This window comes from Meles meles, chromosome 21 (genome assembly GCF_922984935.1).
Source record: "Meles meles chromosome 21, mMelMel3.1 paternal haplotype, whole genome shotgun sequence".
NCBI lineage: Eukaryota > Metazoa > Chordata > Mammalia > Carnivora > Mustelidae > Meles > Meles meles.
Genome location: NC_060086.1, coordinates 39,778,975 through 39,801,516, shown reverse-complemented (window position 1 = coordinate 39,801,516; position 22,542 = coordinate 39,778,975). Strand labels below are relative to the sequence as shown.

The following is a 22,542-nucleotide window of genomic DNA, read 5'->3' as shown; positions in this document are numbered from 1 at the left end:
CGACGGCCAACCGTCCGTTCACATGGGGCACCCAAGCCCTGGCTCCCCTGCATCCCCGCTGGGGTACTTTGGACAGGTTCTCAGCCTCTGTGCTTCTGTAACTGTAATGTGGGGCTGAGATTGAGACCTGTTTCTGATACTCTCATGTATCAGAACAAAGCACACAGAGAGCAAAAAGGGCACAGCAGTGCACGTGCTCCAGGAACGGCCTCTGTTGTTGGGGTGTCGCAGTGGATAGGGTGTCGCCGCCACAGGGCAGCTGGGTGTGACCCTCCACCTAGGGTGGAGTATGTACGCTCAGAGAAGAATCTAGACCAGGGCGGCCTCATAGAGGCATCAGGAGGGCCATGCATGGGAGTCAAAATTTTCTAGTAGACCCATTAAAAAGTAACAGGTGAAATGAATTATAATACTATGTTTTACTTCAAATATTCATAGTATGTTTGTGTATTTAAATACAACACTTTATTTTTAGGTATTTAAATATCATTTTAACATGTAATCAATGTAAAATATTGATGGTGTATGAGTATGAATGAGATTTTACAATCATTTTATTTTTCTCACAAGTGCCTTCAAAATCCAGCAGGTAATGCGTACTTACAGCATGTTTCAGCTCAGATTAGTCCTGTGTGCCTCGGGGCTGCTGTAATAGCAGTACAGGCCTAGACCCCTCCGGGAGGAGGCCGCAGAGAAGGAGAGAAAGTCCTTTGGGTAAATGTGGCAAGAGACTGGGGGTCATGCCAAGCCGGGTTACTCCAGATTGCAATTTTGTCTTCAATATGGGTTCCCCCACCTGTTTTTGTTTTTCTTTTTCCCAGGACTACAAATCTGAGAACTCCGCCCCCCTCTCCAGTGCCAGGAACAGTCCAGAAGACTCAGTAAGTAGAAGCATTTCGCTGAACGGATTAGATTCAGAAACTGCTTTTGCATCCTTTTCAGCCTTCTTGGTCTCCGTCATCAATCACCGGGACTGGTTTTTACCTGAAACTGATCTTGCTGGAGGAGTAACTGGGTTTGAGGGGAATAAATGTTCCTGGGCACTCACAGAATTTCTATTAGGAGACATGTGGGGCCAGTCTCAGCCCGTGTTTCGCAGTACATGCTATGAAAGCTGAACACCTCTCTCAGGGAAGGGCCCGGCCTACCTGGGGGACAGGTCTGGGGGAACAGTGACTGGCAGAGGGACCATGTGCTGGTCTGTTTGCTTCTTGATATGGAGCTAGATCCCGTGGTGGTGGGAAAATGGAAGGAAGTTTAACATCATTTGATTGATTCCACAGTAGAGACCCAAATGCTTATGAGCGCCTTGAAAGGCCCACGTGATGGTGTGGAATTTGGGTCATTAGGGCAAAGGTCTGTGGATGGTGCTAGAGATGGATTCCTGTGCCCCTTGCCTGTGTCACCCAGTGTACAGGGGCAGGGATGCTTCCCGCACTTAGAGTTCCAGAAACACCCCTGCTTGTCCTCTCTGGGATGTGGGAGCTATGCGGTGCAGTCCTAAAGCGTGTTCTGTTTGTTGATAGCTGGTGACCGTGAGATGATTTGAAGGGGCACATTTGTATTAGCCACGACGTGTCTGGTCTCATGATTATCTTTACAGCAAGTGATACTGGCTTTCCATTTATGGTAGTGATATGAAAAATTTTTTGGAAAATATATTTTTTAAAAGATGTGAGTTGACTTAGAAAAGAGTACAGATGAAGAACAGTTTGGAGGTAATATGTAGATGTGGCAAGTGGTGATAAGAGAATGGCTGAGAGTAAATTCTTTTTATCAAAAGATGTTGACGTGAACTTGGTCAGCATCCGTGTGTGTGCCCATGTTTGGTGTGCTCCCAGTCCATGCTGATACTGGGTGCAAACTGGACACTCGAAGGACCTTCTCCTTGGCCTCTGTCTGTTCCCCCAAAATGACTTTTGAAGCTGGGGTTTTATCATAAACTCATTGCTGAATCACCTGAAAGAAGTGTGTCTATCTGTGATGCCGAATGGAGGAGGAAGAAGATGAAAAATGTTGAGAAGTGACAGTCACACCACTGGCTCTCTTGTCCCACTTTACTTCCAACCTAGTGTTTCCTCTTGGTGCTGAGTCAGTCCCCTCAATGACCCCGTCGGGTAAGTGCTGTTTCTGTCTTCTTTTTTTGGGTGAGGAAACTGAAACCCAAGTACAGAATGTGCCCAAGGTCACACAGCCTGGCCTCCCTCTCTGGTTGACTGTGTCACAGACGTGCTGTGTCCGTAAATCCACAGCACATCTGTGCAATAGTCTTCCCATTTTGTAGATGGGGAAATGATTCATGGATCAGGAAAGCGGATGTTAAGTCTTGGCACATGAAAAAGTGCCCTGGACCTTGGTGGTTTAAAAGGACAAACATTGCCTCACAGTTTCTGTGGCTCAGGAATCCGGGAGTGGCTTAGATGGCTGGTTCTCGCTCAGGTCTCGCCTGAACTGGCACTGTCTTCATCCACAGTCTTGAGTGGGGCTGGAACATCTACTTTTAGGCTGCCTTGTTCCTGGCAGGTGGCTTTAGCTCCCACAATGTGGACCTCTCCATAAAGCCATTTGAGTGTTCTACTGACATGGCTCTCTAGCAGGGGGAGAGAGCAAGGCAGAATCCGTGATGTGTTTTATGATCTCTCCTTAGAATCCACATGCTGTCACCTCTGCCGTATTCTGTCCCTCATCCAGACCAACCCTAATGAACTTGTGGCAGACGGCTACACATGAATGGAGATACCCAGAGGGGAGGGATCACTGGGGGCCCTTTTGGAGGCTGGCATGCACGCTTTTCATAATCTTAGAATAACCCTGTCCTGTAGTTGCACACCGTATTCTCGTAACGTCATGCCACATCTGTGAGAAGAAAGCCTAAAGATACTGAACCCATTTTGCAGGTGGAAAAATGAAGCATGGAACAGGGAAGCGACTCACCAGAGTCTTGAATGTGGCCTTGCTCTGCAGGAGCGTTTAAAGGGAAGGATGGAAAAGTGGGGAGAAAACCCTCCACTTTAATGCTCATTGTCCACAATAGGGCCAGGGGTGGCTTGAGATCTCTCCATCTGTCAGGATCTTAGAAGAGCACCCCCTTGATTTTCATCTTTGTTGGATTGGGTTAGCTATTCCCTGGCCCTGAGCCCCACCTCATTAAAGCTCATGGGTTCTCTCTACTGGAAGCAGAGATGCTGTCCTGTTAGTTTCCCCACTGGAAGCTGAGAAACTACAGAGGTTTTCTGAGATCAACAACCCTAACCCGTTCCTCCTCCACCTCTGACTTTCACGGCGCTGTCAGTCTGGGTCTTTCTGGCTGGAATCCATGGGTCAGCTTCCTAGCCTAATAAGTCATAGGTAGAAGCAGTCATTTTTGTGACTTACGTTGTTGGCAGCATGTGGTGACCAACAATTCTGGATGGCAACCTGTCTCACAGGTTTCAAAGTTTAAAACATGTTCACTCTGATGCAGTAATCACACTTCTAAGAATTTATACCTTGGGGATGAATGGACGAGTATGAGAAGCTGTGTTTGTCTATTTGTTGAGGGATGGTTGTATTAGCAAAAAATAATAATAATAAAAATACAGCCTCAATATCCATCAATAAGGAATTGTTTAAGTAAATTACATGCATCCATAAAGTCCAATTCAAGCTGCTGCTCGAATTTCGTGGCGAGGATTTATGTTTATGGACTTGGAAAGATGCTCATGACATATTGTTGAGTGAGAAATACAGCATATATCATATTATTCCAATTATGTGCAATTATATTCATATATCTCCCTTTCTCTGAATGCAGAGAGAGGTGTCAGAAAGGCAGATGGGGAATTCAACTAAATTGGTGGTTTTACATTTTTCTTTGGACTCTTCCAATTTTATTTATTTTTTACAGTGAGTGGTTATTCTCCTTGATAGCAGTAGTAGTAATAATAATAATGTTGGTAATGACTATTTATAAAATTAAGCCGTGAGTCTGGGCTGTTAAGTGAGGATACCCAGGGCAGCTGATGGCATTTTATGAAAGTTTTATTCTTAATTGTCATAGAAATGCTACAGTCCCCTTGGAAGAGTGAAAAATGAGGCTCACAGGACAGAAGCAGGGCCTGGAGGCAGATTTTTTTGGTCCTTGGCCGCACCAGGGGCCAGAAAGCCTTAGGCCTTGGCATCTCGCCACCATTTCCACTCACTCACTGCCCTGCCCTGTGCTGCCACACAGCTCCCCCCAGTTCTGATCCCTGGCTTTCCACTTGGGTATCACTTCCCAGAAATGGCTTTTTCTGGATACAGCAGGTGCCATTCTCTGGCATCCAGGATCCAGGACATAATAGCAATGATAGCCAGCATTATTGGGCACCTAGGAAGTACCTGGCATTGTGCTAAGTGTTCCAAGTGCATTATCTCCTTTACACCCCAGAGTAGCCCGATGAAGGAAGAACTGTCCCCACCCCCATTTCTGCAGGTGAGGAATCGTCTCAGAGTATCCTAGATAATGAGTGGTGTTTCTGGGACTCAATCTGGTTTCGACTGTTTCCTGAGCTGGGTTGCACTGAGGATAAGGTCACGTGGTTTAGTGGTGTAAGGAGCATTTCTGAGAACATCTTAGATATGGGGTTGATTCTGGAATCAGCAGGTCGGGTGAGAATGATACCTGGTCAAAGTTACCTGTTAAAGATAACTAGAATATGCCAGGTTGGAAGCCTTTCTACCCTTGATATATCTCAGACAGCCACCCTTTCTTTGAATATTAGAACAAATTGAGTCTTCACTTAGGTGCCACATGAAATGGTTGTATTGGGGTGACATGGTGGAGTCATGACATATACTTGTCTTTAAATATTGGGGTCCTCTGTGGCCAAGTGGTTGCATGATGGGGGACACTTGGGAAATGAAACCAAGTGAGAAGCTTGCAGATTCACAGTCCATTCTCGGAGCAAATGTGTCCTAAAGTGGATGGAGTGACCCTGCCCCAGCGTGAAGAACATTATTACTCTCACTTTTTCTTTCTTGATTCTCCTGGAGACCTGGTAGAGTTAAGTGGCAGAGCCCAAATTCCTACCTAGATCTGCTTCATTCCCGAGCTCTATTTCCTAACCTCTCTACTCTTCTGTAGTGGAAATACACGGTGTTCGCTTTCTTTTACTGCACAAAAAACTGCCAGTAACTTAGTTTAAAGCAACACCTGTTTATTATCTCAGCTAACAAGTGCCAAGGGTCTGGAAATGCATGGCTGGGTCCTCTGCTCAGGCTCTAACAAGGCTGTGGTCAAGGTGTCAGCCAAGATTGGGGTCTCATCTGGAGCTTGGGTCCCCTCTGAGCTCCAGTGGTTGTTGGAAGAATTCAGTTCCTTGCAACTGTAGGTTGGAAGTCCTCTGTTCATAGAAGCTGCCTGCAGTTCCCTGCCACATCACCGTCATCATAGGCAGTTCACATCCTGTCAGCTTACTTTCTCAGGGCCACCAGGAGAGTCTCTCCTGGGCATGCTAGCAAGATGGAGTCGTGTGTGTGTGTCCCCTAATATAATCACATATGTGGCATTCCATCACATTTTCTCTCAGTTAGAGGCCAAGTCACAGATCCTGCCCCTACTCCAGTAGAGACATGATCTATGGCATAAACCTGGGTTTGTCCACCCCCAGATAGTTGCTCAGGGAAATCTAAAGGCAAATTCAACTTTCTCCCTGTCTTGGGACCAAGTGCTCTGCTCCAGCATCTCTCCGGTCAGCATCCTCCTCTTCCTGCCCGAGTAAAGGGCTTATAGCTCCCCCATACACCAGCCCCCATGGCAGTGCAGGACTCTCCAGCCTTTCTGACCCTTCCCCCACCCAGCCGTCCGGGTGTCCTCCTCCCCATGTCGATTCTGTGGCATACTCCCTGCTGCAGCCTCCACAGCAAATGAATATTTAATGGAATGCTGCCACCTTTTGGAATTTAGCAAAAGTGATCTGTGTTGTTTAGAGGGATAGATGTGAATGAAGGTCTAGGAAGAAAACACCATCCTGTTCCCTTGTACACACCCCCGTGCATGCACACACAATCACCCAGCCTTTATTTCCACTGGTGATTGACTAAGATTTGATGCCAGATTCTGGGGGGGGGGGAGGGAAGAAAAGGAGCCAGTTTCTTCTTGAGGCAGGTTTGTTCATCATTTATGCTCTGGTTCATAATCACTGTGAGTGCTGACAGGCCTGTGCCGTTTCACACTCCAAGAGGCAGCAGAATGTATGAGCAGGAGCCTTGGTGCATTGGGCTGGATTTCATCCCTGGTTCTGCTTCCAGCCCTCCAAGGATTTCAGCTTCCTTATCTACCTTCCAAATGTAGGTTTACCAGGCTCTTTCAGCTCTCAACCCGCTGATCCCAGGTTGTGATGTCGGTAACCAGGGAAATAGGTAACACCATGTTTATAGATGCCCGTCAAACAGGAGTGGTGCTCAGGCCATTTCTGTCCTCAGAAGGAGAGACTGGCACTGTTAATTATTAATGATCACTAATTAGGGGACATTGGGAGCATGGGTGCCATCCCAATGCCAGGTATCTCATGGGGACTCACAGCAGCCAACACAGAGCTGCTTCTTGCCCTGTCTCCCCAATGCTCCCCTTCCTGTGTATTCAAGGGCATTTCTATCCTCCCATCCCCCAGCATCCTTTGCATTTCCCTAGCTTACTCCCAGTTTCAAGTCAGCAGAATTTGTCCACTCTCCCCTTGGCATATCCCTAGCAGACCAATACTCTGCTCACACCCTTGTTATGGCACATCTGGATTATAATCCAGATAATAATAATAACCAGCTTTGACCCATCCTGTTCTTTGATCAACCTCATGTGCTTGACCATGGCTCTCCTTTTGAGCGTGCTTCAGTAGCTCCATGTGATGTGAGCTTAGAGTGCAAACTCTGGTGGCAAACTTGGGGTTTGGCCCCCAATCTCGCCGCTCCTCTAGCCTTGGTTTTCCTGTCACCATGCGCCATATTCCCTGACTGTGGACCCTCGCACAGGCTATCCCCTCTTCTTGACTCACTGCCCCCCACCCTCAGTCTAACTAACTTCCTAACCATCCATCAAGATCCACTGGAAAAGCTTTGTTCAAAAATTTTTCCTAAGTCCTTCCATTGCATTGAGTTTCTCCATCCACTGGATGCCTTCTGTCCTCCATCCCGCCTTTACTCCCTCACCAGCTTCTCCTCACTTACCCTTGTCATAGATCCCTCTCTTCACTCCCCTCCCCTGAAACTCTCTTGCAGTCACTGTTAAGAGTTGAAAGGTACAAAAATGAGGTAGACTCAGACTCTGCCCTTAAAGGGCTTGTAGTGAATGAGGGGATGAAAACAATGAATTTAAAAAAAAATCCATAATGGAGGCATAATCTGATGGCTTTTTAGTGGAGACAGAATACAAACTTTGGTGGTGGCACGAATAGGTGGTCAGAGAAGGCTCCATGGAAGAAGTGACATTTAGAGTCTTGATGGGCGGGGGGGGTCCTCAACACTAGCTGCGGGCGCCGGGGGTTCAAGGTGGAGGGACCATCACGGGCATGGACTTAAGTCTGACTCAGATTCTAGGGGAGGGCATATTGGAGAAACAGACATGCCTTGGTGCTCCACGATGGGCAGGAGTTGAGGTTTGGATGTGATGGGTGTGGGGCCACAGAATGGTTTTAAGCTGGTGATTGTCTCCATCTGATTTGCATTTTAGAAAGATCTCCCTGGGACTGGCTTAAGAGCTGAGTGACTGGAGGAAGCCTTGGTTCCTCTTGGACATTTTTCACTCCTCCGCCCGTTGGAGCAGGCCTCGGGGGCAGAGGGGTCAGCAGCTCGGCACCCAGGCTTCTAGGCACGCTCTGCTTCTCATCGCTAATATGCCTTTCTATAGCTTCTGCTCGGCAGAAAACCAAGTGTGTGCACGAGATAACAGCATTAAGAGCAGAAGGACAAAGCTGATACTCGGGGCAGTGAGACATGGAGGCTTAAATTCTTTCCCTTCAAAATGTCGCACATGATTTTGGCCACGTGATCCTGATTAAAGCAAGCCAGGCTTGCCAGGATGAAATGCTAAGTGGTGCTTGCGACCTCAGGCACAGGGAGTGCAGAGGTCTGCTGCTCTGATGAGCATCCCTGCCATTTCTCCCCACTGCTTTCTGCCAGATAAAAGAGGGAAATCTATTTAGCGGTTTTTCCAGGTCCCTGAAGATGGTTGTGCCCCCCGGAGACACAGTGATACCGGCAGGTTTCCGATGTTAGATCCAACTTCAGGTCGGGATTGAGGGTCTTGTCCTCTCCCAACCTCCTGAGGAAGGGTCTAAAACACAGGGGGGTCCTCAATAAATACTTAACAAAATTCATGAGTGAGTGAAAGGATCAGGCTTACTGATTTGTAGCACCCCCAAAGGCTTCTTTGTGCCCTTTCCAAAGTCAGGACTACCTCTCCCCAACTACCCTCCTCAGTTTCAGTCACCAAACACTGATTTTGCTTGTTCATGAACTTGATGTAAACTGCATAGTAGAAGTGCATCGGCCCACTTCTCTTCAGCAGATGTATCAGTCAGTGGTGGCTGTTTTTAAATTGTTGACTTTGAATGGTTGAATCCCATTTCATTGATTATACCACTATTGTCTGGAATCGTTGATGAGCATTTGGGTTGTTTTCAGTTTCGGGGAACTTGTACTCTTGTACCCATTGTTTGGTGGACAAAAGCGCCCATTTCTTTTGGGACTACGCCAAGGGATGTATTTGTTTGGTCACATGGTAGACACATGCTTTGTTTTAGTAAATTCTACCCCAAAATTTTCCAACGCAGTTGTACAAATGATCACTCTCACAACCATTGAATATGAATCTCCCTTGCGTGCCCTTTACGCGCATATGTCATGTGTTGTCATGACACCCCAGAGGGGCAGGTGTGGTTATTGACACCCCCAGTTCAGAGTTTCCGCTAACTCGGCAAAGGCCATGTCCCTGGTCGGTGATGGTGGGGGCCCGAAGCAGGCGTGCCTGCAGGATGGCTGCAGGTCTTAGGCACCAAATACCAGGGATTCTGAGCAAGCAGCTCAGCCGTGGAGATCCCAGAGGGCAATGTGGTGCAGTGTTTATGTGAACTCCACTTGTGAACCAAAATGCAGACATTGTCCCCCTAGCTCTGTCTCTTCCTTCTCGCGTAAGCCCAGGCAAGCAGCTGGACTTCTCTGTGCCACACTTTTCATGTTTGTAAAATGGAGTTGGTAAATCGGGTTGTTGTGAGGATTAAATGAATTAACATAGGTAGAGCCTTAGGGGTGGGCGCTAAGGAAAGGTTAACCCATTAGTATTTCAGCTCTGCCCAGTTTGAGTGCTGGACTTAGCTCCTTGGGGAGGAGGTTTGCCTTCCAGCCAGCTCTAATAGTTGTCGGATAGGCTATGTGATTCTCTCCCCCTCACCACCTTCCCTACACTCAGAAGGGAGCTGGCTCTCCTGATGAAATCTGGAATCTAATTTTGAGCCCCGATCATCAGCTTCACAAAGCCAGCTGGGGTGCAGCCTGACTGGTCCCTTCTGAAATGAGTCTCTGCTCTTTACGGCCCCTAATAAGAAATGCGGTCTGTTTGCTCAGGGTTTTACCCTTTATAGAAATGGTCAGATTCCTTTCTTCTCCGCATCTCCATTTCGTAAATCCATGCCAAATATTGATGTTTGATAACTACAAATATCACACATAGCTTTTAATCAAGAGAGACGGAGGGAAGATAAGGGGAGTAAATATGTCTCTGTAAGGTAGTTCAATATTCTCTGTACGATTTTGCTAAGAAGTAAAATGAGCGGAGGGGAGGGGATAGGGCTCTGTGATGTGTGTCAGGATGGGCTGGACCACCTGGAACATGCTGGACCATGCCTGGGCCCGCACTCCCAGCCCATGGCTTGGATTTAAGTTAGATGTTCATTACCCGGATCGGTAGATGCTATCTCATTTTACAGACAGGAGAGATGTATTTTAAATGTGAATTTCCAATATGCCATTAGTGTATCCCATTACAAGCAAAATACATCGAGCCAAATTCTGTCCTCTGTTGTTGCTTGTCTGAGATGGGAATAGAATGTAATTGCCTACCATCCCCCACTCTAGAGAGATGTCAGCCTGCTGGAGGCCAAGGGGAGTTCAGCTTCCAGACTTCTGCCCATAAATGTTGTATTTCCCTCACATGGAGATGAAGGGCAATAGTATGATCCTGCAGAGTTGGTAGGTGTCAAGCATTGCGAGGTATTTGGTCAGGGTTACTCCAGGCCAGAACTTGGTCAAACCAAGGGAGACCTGTCCATCCAAATCCAAATCCAAACCCCCTCCACAAGGGGCCCCCAACAGCTAGTGAGCTACTCCACTGCTACCCCAGCACCATCCTAGTGCCTGGGTGTTGTAGGAGCTCAGAGCATTGTATGAATGAATGTATGAATGAATGAACTGGTGGGCCTTCCTCTCTGCCAGCATCATTGCTGCTGTTTTTTTTTTTTTTTTTAAGATTTTATTTATTTGACAGAGATCACAAGTAGGCAGAGAGGCAGGCAGAGAGAGAGGAGGAAGCAGGCTCCCCGCTGAGCAGAGAGCCCAATATGGGACTCGATCCCAGGACCTGGAGATCATGACCTGAGCCGAAGGCAGAGGCTTTAACCCACTGAGCCACCCAGGCACCCCCATTGTTGTTGTTTTGTTCAGCTTCTACTTTGGCATTTCTTATCCCTCGGTAGCCTTTTGTTTTGTATTTTGATGATCTCAAATTTTTCTGATTGATAAAAATGTTCCATCTCAGAAACCAATGTCAACAAAAGCCGGTGACCCACCCAGCTACCCACCCACCTATCCATTCATCCACTCATTCACCCATACACGTCCATTCATTCATGTATCCAATTATTGTGCACCCACCATGTGCCAGGGCACATGTAACTGCTGAGGCTATAGTAATATGCCAAGACATACCCGGCTTATCCTCCTAGAGCCTACAGTCCAGTAGGGAGACACAGATTAAGCATACTAGAGGATATCTATAAACAAGAGATAACTGCTCCATAAGGAGGAACATGACTGTGGGGCAGCTTATTATGATGAAACCTGACCTAGAGGTTTCCCCAGGAGAGACTCATGAGCTGAGGTCTCAAGGCAAGGCCAGAGAGTAGAGGATTCCAGACAAGAGGGGGCAGTGCGTGTAAAGGTCCTATAGCCAGATTATTGCCAGGTACTCTCAGAGGTCAGCTAGAGTGGTTGGAACTCAGAGATGGATGGTGGAGTATTCTAGATGAAGCCAAAAGGGTTGACAAGTACCAGCCCACATTGGAGTCCCAGGCCAGGGGGAGGACATTGGTCTTTATCTCAAAGCAATGGAAGGTTTTCAAACGTTTTGCAAGAGATGATCTGATTTGCATTTTGTGAAGATCCCTCTGGCTCCTTTGGGTTCGGAACCTTGTCTGTCCTGGGAGAGGAATCTCAGAGGCCGGGAGATGGAAAACAGCTGGTGGCCTGGCATGGTTAGCCTTCCTCAGGCTTGGGCAACATCTCCACCTACTGTCCAGGTGGATTTCCTTCAAAAGTCTAAACACCCACAGGTTCGCAGTACATTGCATTTGCACAGTTGAAGGTGGGTTCCCCAACATAAGCCTTCCAGGTTCTTGGCAGGGGAAATGTCAACAGATGTATTTCTCGACAAGGGCTGCTGCGTGACCCCTATCCCACCCCATGCGCACAGGGATCTTCTGCTTACTGTCCTATCTGCCAAGCCTGCCAATGGAGCCAGGTCACAGCTCAGGGTGTGACTCCCAGAGGCTGAGGTTAAATTGTCTAAAGATTGGGGGGAAATGAGGGATTTTCATTCTTAGCTGTCTGTGAGCTGCCAGTGATACCAACATGTCACACCCAGTTCATACGACAAATTTGGACTATTGTTTGGTGGGAGGAAGCCATTCAGCGTCAGGGCCATAGTGGGACTGTGTTTGTGGAGCTGGGATCCATCACCTTGTGGAAGCGTTGGGAGAGTATTTGGTACCGGGTGCTTCTTTATGTATCCATGTTAGAATTCTTGCCTTATCTTTATTTTACTCCCCAAATCAAAGTAGATGGGGTCATTTATTCCCAGCCATCATCAGACAGGTGGATTCATGGATGGGCATATGAAATCCTTCTTTCTAATCCCTTTCTCTCTCCCTGCAGGATTCCAACATCCCATCAGGTCCCCCAAATTCCCCTTTCAAGGAGTCTATGGGAGGGAATGTCAGCCCCTTTAGGAACCCTGAAAAGGAAGTCCAACCTGTTTTTCACTAAGATTGGTCACCTCTTTTGAAAAATTCTTGTATATTCTCATGCCTACCAGGTCTCTTTTCTGTCTTAGTAAAGATTCTCCCTTGGGTTGGGAATTGGGGTTAGAAGGGGGACCCTATTCTGTTACATGCAACCTAGGAGTTACATTTTTTTTTTCAACAACAGGAACTGCAGGTATCTTTAAACCAGAAGAAGAAAGCAAATTTGGGCATGGGTTAAAAACAAACTCCATCTCCCTCCAGGTCCTCCCTGGGGACTGTGCAAGAGGGCTCTGGACAGGTTGGGGGGGGTGGAATTTTCAATGCAACTTTCATCTTTCTGGTTTTCCTGCCTGAATCCAGAGGGATTTCATAAACATTATGTTGCTCAATTTTGGTTCAATGGCACGGAGTCATTCCAATGTGTTCTAATTACTCAGACATAAATGATTTCTGGTGCACTTTAAATGATTTCAGATGCACTTTTGTCTATCAGGCTGCTGATTTATAACTCCCTAGGACTTTGATGTTGTGCTTCATTGATTTCTTTTAAGGCTCTTCAGAGGTATATTTATTATAGACGATACATTTCCCTGTTCATTTGCTCCATAATTCTGAAACACTCTCATTTTCCACTTGTCAACACTCCATCCTTGCCCCCTGCACTTGGGCTGTCCCAATAGCAAGAAGACACATTTATTGAGTGCTTGCTGAATGCAGAACCAGGTACTAGATGCTATGGGTGAGTGGAGATACACAAATTAAACACACACTCACATTTCCTCCCATGGCGTCCTTATCATGTAGACAAAGGGAAGGGTACACACATAGACGCAGTGACGTGAAAGAGGAGAAAGAAACAGGGAGGCTGCTGGGGTTAGTCCGTGAGCTGTGAAGGATACTGGGAAGAGAAGAGAGATGAGAGATGGGTGTCCATATCCCTACAGTGATGGTCCCTGGGCGTGGTGCTTGGCCAAGGCAGCTGGCTGCCATTCTGAGGATGTGAGGGGAGTCCCAGCCTAGTCTTGTTTTCATGGGTCTCCATCTTACCATGTAATGTTCTCTTGAGCCTTAGTTTTCTCATCTGTGAAATGGAGCACATCCTAACTTATTGGTTAGGCACTGCGGACTGAGCACTTTGAATGTGCTAGACCGGGACCGATCGATGATGTGTGGGATCTGAAGCTTACTCAGTTTTGGCGGGCTTTTAGAAAGCCCCCTGATTCTGAATGCCAGGCTAAGTCTGCCCCACAGCTGAGCCCACTAGAGGTAGTGCTGTGGTCTTCAATGCTTTTTAAGAGCTGGACTTGTTTTCTTCCCAAATTATTTGTTACACGGATGTCCACTGTATAAAACAGATAATAGTGGAGCTTCTATGATTGGGAATCTTTTCTTTCTCCCTGAGACTAGGCTCTGAGGCATCTTCATAAAACACGTTCTATAACTGCTCTTGATAGGGAGGCAGGATCTGTACTCAGCCCTCCTCCCTACTCCCCACTCCCCACTCTGGATGTTTCTTTGAGATAGCCTTAAAGGCAAACCTTGTGTTGAGAGGGACAGTGTGAACCCTCTTCGTGGACTGTTCTTGCCACCACAGGCTGATCGGACCTCTCCCAGGCTGGCTTCAGGTGTCTTTCGGTGACAGGATCCTTTTCTCAAGTACTAGCCTCAGGTTCTGGATGCTGAGAACCAGGGGAAGGGACAATGAGTATGCGCCACCTAGTGACCGTTTCCAGGAGCTGTCACTCTCTGCACCGCCTCAGGAGCAATCGTTTATCTCTGGGCAAGGTTGAGTAGGAGATGTTGTCCAGCCAGGTCCCGATGCTGCTTTTCGAGAGGGTGTGGCTCAGATGTGCATCTTGCTACTTCAGAGTAGGAGTAACTTGTGTCCGACTGCCCTTGATTTTCCCCGGGGAGACTCTGCCACTGTGAATATGGGCTCCCAGAGAACTATCTGCCTCCCTTTTTCTTGTCCCCTTCACCATCATAATCCCCCACCCTCCTCTTTCTGTTTCTACTTCTTCCCTCCCTTCCCCCTCTCCTTCAAACCCTCCTTTCCGGTGTCCCCCTCCTCACTCTCCCCTCCCCACCTCTTCTCTTCCTTCTCCCTCCCCCATGGCCCCTACTACCCCCTACTCCTTGTGCACCTGCTCCAGATCCTTCCCATCCCCTTTGTCCCTTCCTCCTTCCCTCTCCTCTTCTCCTTACATTGGCTCAGCCAGCCTTCCTTTAACGAAATAGATCTTTGGGGGGATTCTGTTATCGGTCCAGGTGCAAGCAGGGCCGTTGCTGAGTTAGAGGTAGGGTTGTGAGGGGTTGAGCCTGCCTGCTTTCCTTCCTTCCTTCCTCCGTGCATTTGTGCATGCATGCATTCATCTGCTTCTTCGTGACTGCATGCACAAGTTTAGCATGTACATTTTCAGGCCAACCCGGTGTCAAGCATTGACACAGACTCCCTTCTGGCTTTAATCCCTGGGCATTTAGCACACACCATTTCTCTCTATTATCTGCCCAGAAAGTTCTGACTTACCTTCAAGACCGTCAAACTTTGCCGTGCAGACTGAATTGTGAGCCTCACCTCTCCCCCCTACCCATTAGACCTGGGGTCTTTTGGAGAGCTTTTCCTTCAGTCTCCTTAAAGTCCAGCCTACAGGTGCCCAGCAATCAAACCCAGCATTTCGTTGAGGTCAAAACTGGGACTCTGTGTTCTTCATAATTATGCTTGTTCCTCTCCCAGGGGGTATGCTGTACACAGTTGCATCTCTAGAAATCCAGAAATCTTAGCACTGACAATGTGAGAAAGGCAGATGAAAATGTATTCTTGGGTTCTCCCAATCCCATCCTAATGTTTTCTTTATTCCTAGGGATTGAGCGAAAATAAGTTGTTTCCAAGGACTTAATCTTGGATGTCTTGTCTTGAGTTTTGGTTTTACTTTGTTTCTCTTCCTCTGTATTCCCAAGTTCATGCTGGGATTGGGAAAGGTAGGTTTGTAGTTGTGTTTGTTATTGCAGAATACAGGTGAGGTAGCACATTATAAAATGGAGAGAAAGGATGATGGGAACGTCTACACTTCTGCTACAACACCTCACAGCGTTATCTATGGCATTATGGAAGACAACACTCACCTGAGGCTACCATCCAAACTATCAGTGTCTAAACTCTGGTTTGCAGTCAGCACTCAGTAAATGGGTGGCAATTTTTTAAAAATCGAGAGTTAACTTATATACCATAAAGTACAAACCCTGTGTACAGCTCCGTGAATTTTTACATAGGCGTACTTCTGGGATGCCTCCAGCCAGATCAAGAAACAAAACAGTTTCACACCTGAAAGTTTCCCCTGTGCCCCCTGCAGTCAGAGCCCCCACCACCCCACTTACTTCCTCCTCAGATGAGTAATGTCTGCTTTGGAAGTCCGTAAAGATGGAATCCTGACAGACTCCGGAGACTCAGCGTCATGCCCATGAATATCATCCCTGTTGCAAATGGCTGACAGATGTGGACGTGGTTACTGAACGAATTGTCCACGTGCTGGCCTTCTCGTGTGGCTTGAGTTGAAGCCTGCTTAGGAGGGTGAATCAGGATAGTTTCAGCTCAGGAGCTTCTTCTTACCTTTAACATGGATTTCGCTGAGTCCCAGTACCTGTGTGTGTTGGATCCAACACTCAGTTTCCCATTGCTGCCAGGTGGGATCATGGGTCCCAGGAGCCCAGTGTGGGGCGCTGGGTCACTGATGGATGCCAGCTCCTCCATTTACTTGTTCCATATGGTTTCGGGGAGCCTGGGCTATTTAGAAGGCATCTAGCTGTCACCTCTGGGCAAGACACGATGTCTAATACATTTGTGGTCACTGTACTTCTTACCTGATCAGCAACGGTGCAGGAGCCTCATCAGGAAATTGACTGGTTTATGAACCATCCCAAAGGGTCACCTGTGAGATGTTAGCTCTGAGGCTGTGTTCATTCATAGGAAATACTGTTGGCTCCACTGAGGAGTCGGTAGGATGCCCGGGGACATGCCTTCCAGGCTCCCGCTGCAAACGCTAGGGTGGGGTTACCGCCTGGAACGGATGGCCTAAATTCCTGGACAGGAAGTACCCACAGGGGGACATGTTGAACATGAGATTAACAGGCTCTGGAGGAGAGGCGCAGGGACCTGGGGCTTGGACTAGATTGCTACCGGAGGTAAGCTCTTGATTTCATGACCTCATCTCTTGCCCCAACCCTGAGACTTCACTCACAATCCAGGTTGTTAACACTGAGAGATCTTATCCTGTTAGCCTTTCACTCGAAAGAAATTGGATTGAAAATCTCGCCAGACTGCCTCTGGACAGAGCTTTTCCATCAGCTGTGAATGACCCTCAGGCAGGGAGAGTTGCTTTCCTTTACACACTAGTAGCAAGTGACAGAGGGGGGCATTCCTCTCTGCCTGGCTGCTGTCAGAAACTCTTGGAGAGGGATCCCCACTGGGAACTCACTGTCTGATCCATGGCAAGACCTGAGAAAGTCACTTCCCCTCTCTGTACCTGGGTTCACCTCCATTACATGTGCTTGTCCCTTAACAGAGTCTCATGGAGGCTGTCACATCCAAGCAAATCGCCTGGGAACATGGGGATTCAAACCCTTCCCTGGGTGCCTCAGAGAAGGGTTTGCCTACTCTCCAACCCCCAGTGTTTTTACTGTGCCCATCCTGCTTTTTAATAAATTTCTGTACAGTGTGGAAGATTCCTGGGGTATATTAAAAAAACTATAAAACTCCCCCAACACCTGAACTCATGACACCTTCTGAGTTGGTGCCCACTCTCTCCCTGGCCTGGTCTGCTCCTCTGATCCAGCAAAGAGTAGCAATGTTTCAAGCAGGAAAATGAAGCTCAAGCTCCACTTCTTTAGACCTCCCAGACTTGGGAGGATCAGGTTGGATTTTATCCAGCTGATAGCCTGACAGTGGCTTGTTTTGGCTGCCATGGTTCCAGCATCCTGCAGATCACCTGTAGTTTCTGAGCAGTTACTACAGCCCAAGCCTGGTGCTGAGGGCTTCGTGTTCCTTTTTGTTTGCTTACATTGGTCTTGCATTATCACCATTTTGTGGATGAGAAGACTGAGCCCTGAAGGGATCTGACATGCCCAGTGTGAATCCAGGTCTGTCTGATTTCTAAGTTTGTTCTCTTATTCATCTCGTTTCTGCCTCCTTGATTGTAATAGCTAACATATACTGAGAACTTTCTCTTCCAAATGTTGTATTTGTTTGCTCAGGTTGCCATAACAAAGGACCACAGACCGGGCGGCAAGAAAACCAGAAAATTATTTTCTCACAGCGCTGGAGGATAGGAGTCTGAGACAGAGGTGTTGGCAGGGTTGGGTTCTTCTGAGGCCTGTCTCCTCGGCTTGCAGACATCTGTCTTCTCCCTGCATCTTCACATTGTCTTCCCTGTACACGTCTGTGTCTTAATCGTCTCTTACATGAATACCAGTCAGATTAGGCCCACTCTGAAGGCCTCCTTTTAACTTGATTATGTCTTAAAAGACACTCTCTCCAAATAGGGTCCTATTCTGAGGGACTGAGGATTAGAACTTCAACATATGACTTTTAGAGGGACACAATTCAGCCCATAGCAGGTGCTTTGCATTTGTTTAATTCATTTAATCTTGAGTCTGGCACAGTGTGGTAGATTCCTGGGGCATATTCAAAATAAAACAAAACAAAACTATGAACCCCCTCCCCCCTAACACCTGTACTCATGATACCTTCTGAGTTGGTGCCCCCTCTCTCCCTGGACTGGTCGGCTCTCCTGATCCAGCAAAGAATAGCTGTATTTCCAGCAGGAAAATGATGCTCAAGCTCTACTTCTTTGGACATCCCAGACTTGGGAGGATCAGGTTAGATTTTATCCAACTGGTGCCCTGACAGAGGATTGGCCTCCCCATGCATTGCAGATCATGTCAGTGACACTGAACTGAGGGGGAAATGGAGGGACAGAGGTAGGGGACAGATTCCAGCTGGGCCCAGTGTATATTTCCCTATCCCATTGTTACATAGGAAGATTCTTACAAACCATATTTACCCACTGTGTCATGGGATAATTTAGGAAGGGGAGAATCTGAAAGATACCATGATGGAGAGGACCCTCGAAGCTTAGGACTTTCTCCAACCCCTGCTGAAAAAGGGATTGGCATTAACTCCAAAAGCATGTAAAACTATCACCCCGAGACTGTATTAGAATTTTATATTAACATGTATATGTCCAGGTACATATTTATGCACCTAAGAGTTCTTGTTTTTGTGCTTAGGAATGGGGCACAGAGATCCGTGAAAACATAAGACTCAGAGCAGCTGCCAGGAACCACTGGTCTAGTGTCTCGTGGGAAAGATGGGGTTCTTGTAACAACTAAGAGTATGGCCACATGTTGAAGGTAAACACGGCCATGTGGAAATAAAGTTAATCTGGGTTGTCTGAAATTTTTCTAGAATTATGTGGATCCCAATTTCCCAAATTACCCTTTTAGAATTAGAATATACTTCTGAAAAGTATATTCCTAAAAAATAGAGCCATATGCGCATTAAGTTTTCCCCAAAGTTCTTAACAACCTTTGCTAGTTTACTGACTCCTTCTGGCTTCATTGTTCCACAGTGAGTGCTGACTTGAAGTCCTAGGATGGCAGCTCTCCTTCGTGGTTTATAAAGCCTTTTGTTTATTTTTTTAAAAAATATTTTATTTATTTATTTGACAGAGAAAGAGGTCACAAGTAGGCAGAGAGACAGATGGAGAGAGAGGGAGAAGCAGGCTCCCTGCTGAGCAGAGAGCCTGATGCAGGACTCCATCCCAGGACCCTGGGATCATGACCTGAGCTGAAGCAGAGGCTTAACCCACTGAGCCACCCAGGCGGCCCTATAAAGGCTTTTGTTTATATGAAACAGCTGTATTGAGATATAATTCATATACTATACAATTTACACTACAGCACTTGATGGTATAATTCAATGGTCTTTAGTACATTTAGAGTTGTGTAACCGTCACCACAATAAACTCTAGAACATTTTCATCACCAGAAAGAAATCCTACACAAAGACTTCAGAAGACCATTCTTACAGAACCCCATGAAACAAGCAGGGTGGACAGTTTCCACCCCACTTGACAAATGGGCAAACAAAAGTCTTGGGGGAGTTTAAGGATTGGCAAAAGAAGCTTAGGGGAACCGTTTCGGTTCTTTTTAATACTGGAAGGTGCCATTAAGTTCCTAAAAACAAAGAGTGAAGTCCCTTAGCTCCCAGGGTTTTTTATGCTCTGGCTTCTGTCCCTCACTCCTGACCTGGGTGACAGAAGCACTGTGGCAGAGACGGACTGTGTAGGTAATGGATTCAGACCTCTGCTCCCTGACAGGCTGTCCCTATGCCATCTTGCATATGCTGCAATCCTGCTGGCTTGGACACAGCTGCCGATGCAGGGTGACAGGGCCTGGGGCTTGCCTCAGGGACCCTTCAGGGACCTTTACATTGAGTGCTAGGTGGCACTGCGGAGCTCTTATTGTGGGTCAGGGAGACAGGGAGCTGCTTGCAGGCCTTTTGATGGCAAAGAGACTGGCTAGTAGGGTAGTCCATAGCCAAACACCAAAATGCTTAGGCATCTGCAGGGATTCTGCCCTGATAGGGGACAGTGTGATTGAGGGTGACTGGGGTGCCAGAGAGCCTGGCACAAGAGAGTATCAGCCATCAGCTATCATGGGCTACTGCAGATTATATTTTAAATGGGATTCAGGGACACTACATATTACACACTGAAATGGACCAAACCGTAGAAATTTGCATTTAAGCCATCTTCCTTTTTTTGTTTTGTTTTGTTTTGTTTTTACTAAAGTGCTCTTATTATCATGACTAGCTAACCTCCTCCAGGAGATAAGCCCCATAGAGCAAGATGTTTTGTCAGTGTCCAATTAGAGCAGTTCCTGGAATGTGCAGGCTCAGGACATTGAACGAAGCAGTGAGTTTGCTGAGTGGTCCCCGGTATCATTTGCCACTCGGATCCTTACTGCAGTTCTCGGGTGAGACTGACACAGAGAGGTAAAGGAACGTGGGTCTCACTGCTCACCAGTGGTGTGGTTGGGATTTGAACTTGAGCAGTCCCAAACCTAACCCCTGTGTAATCCTTCCTGCCTAGTCAAGTCATAAGGACTGGTGTGGATTTACTTTGTAGCTTTTCTGTCCTTTAATTCACCCTATAGGAAAAGAATTACTCAGTTAACAAATCTGTTTTGTTTGCCATTGGCACAGTAGGCTTTGCTTTCATGGAATTACAGTGTAATGGGAAGAGAAGAGAGAATCTGTAGCTGAGCCAGGATACCTGAGACCTTGTATTAGTCAGCTCAGCAGCCATAACAAAGAACCACGGACTGGGTGGCTTAAACACAGAAATTTATCTCTCACAGTTCTAAAGGCTGGAAGTCTAAAATCAAGGTGTCTTAGGGTTATTTTCTTCTGAGGCCTCTCTCTTTGGCTTGCAGATAGCTGCCTTCTCCCTGAGTCCTCATATGGTGTTCCCTCTGTGTGTGTGTTTGTATCCTAATCTCCTCTTAAAGGAACACCAGCCCTATTGGGTTAGGGCCATGTTGAGTCATCCAAATTACCTCATTTTACCTTAATTATCTCTTCAAAGACTTTATTGCCAAATGCAATAACATTCCCAGGTACTGGGGGTTAGGACTTCAACATAGAAATTTGTGGGAGGGGGCACAATTCGGCCCATAACAGACCCTAAACACAAAGTTTCAGGAATCCTACTTCTAACTCCTCCCCAATTCCAGGGACTCTCAGTTCCTTTTCCTCCCATGGGAGCCAGATGTCAAATGTTAATGTGAACTCCTACATTCACCAGTTCTAAACAGCTAGTTATACGCAGACACTTGGGTGGAAATGAGTTCCCTTATTTTTTTTAATGGTGGATCTTGTGAATTGGACAGAGGTTTCAAATAGAGGTGAGGAAAAAAAAACCCTCAGATCTATCTCTTTCTTCATTTCCTTTCTGTGCACATTTGAGCAATCATTTTATCTAAAACATTTTTTTTTTCCCATAAGAAAGAATTTTGCTTAATTGGGTCTCATTTCTGTTCTCCCCTTAAAACAACCAAGCGTCTACATTTCTGTTGGGATTGAAAGCTCCAATCAGTTCAGATAAATCAGCTTCCTTTTAAATTATGATCTTGGAGGAAATAATGATCTAACTTACTTTTTGTTAATTACTTTTAGGTGAATTAGACATCCCAGCTTTGCAGTTCCTGATTTCCTCAGAAGTATTTAAGCCCTCAAATCTATTTAAACCTTTTCTTTTACTCAAATTAAGATGCTGAAAAATTCCACTATTAGAAATAATTTAGTTTTTTTTTTTTAAGTTCAGCTTCATGGCTCTGTAATTTTAAATAATTTGAGCTGAAAAATCCTATCATATCCCATGTAGTGGTACCAAATTAATGTTTTCCCTTCAAAATTTTCCTATATTATTGGTGTCTCAGATTTAGTAAACAAATAAATAGAACATAGAGGTAATGAATAATGTCACCAGGTAGAATTATAAAACACAAACCAAATTGTCTACCCCACAGATAGGAATTTAACCATAGTAATCATGGGGTGTGTGTGTGTGTGTGTGTGTGTGTGTGTGTGTGTTTATCTCTAAGAAAAAACTCAATTGTAAAGTACAGAAATGGGATATCTTTGATCACAAAGAATAGAACTAAAAATAAATCTTTTTTTATACAAAAAAGTTCTAACCCTTCAGAAGTAAAGAAGCAAGTTCATAAGTAACAAGTACATTTAGAAGGGAATTAATATTCTACAAGAGAAGCACATAATTAAAACTTGTGGGAAATAGTTAAAGCAGTATTTAAAGGCAGTCTCATAGCCTTAGGTCTAACTGTCTTTTTCATCTGAGAGAGGAAGTTTCGTCTTCAGTACTAAGCGAAATAGTTAGTATAAGGGTGGTAGTTTTTCTGCCTCTGCCAACACTACCTCAGTCAGTAAGGACTTGCACAGTTAGAGTTTCAGTGCTTGTCCAGTATTTGGCACTGGATAACTTGCCTTCACATCAGATAGACTATTGAGAAATGCAGTGCAGTCCAATGTCTGAATTAAAGACTTAACAGGATTAAGGAAGCCAAGAATTGAAGTCTCTTTCTGCCATGCACATGGAGGTCCTGTGTGTGATGCCACTTACCATAGACTAATTTTTTCTTCTCTTTTCCCCTTTAATTCTGTTCTTTATTGACCCCTCTGGATCCTGGGCACACTCGCCATTGGGAACTAAATCAGAAG

The 22,542-nt window shown here is 46.3% G+C and overlaps 1 protein-coding gene across 1 annotated transcript in view; it reads left to right on the top strand.

Moving 5' to 3' along the window:
• The first annotated feature begins 848 nt into the window (after positions 1-848).
• Positions 849-22,542, top strand: part of RBFOX1 (RNA binding fox-1 homolog 1) — a 1,785,930-nt gene continuing 1,764,236 nt past the window's right edge. The window contains exon 1 of the mRNA XM_045993974.1: positions 849-881. The gene's annotated coding sequence lies outside the window, so the exon portion shown is untranslated. The remainder of the gene's footprint in view (positions 882-22,542) is intronic.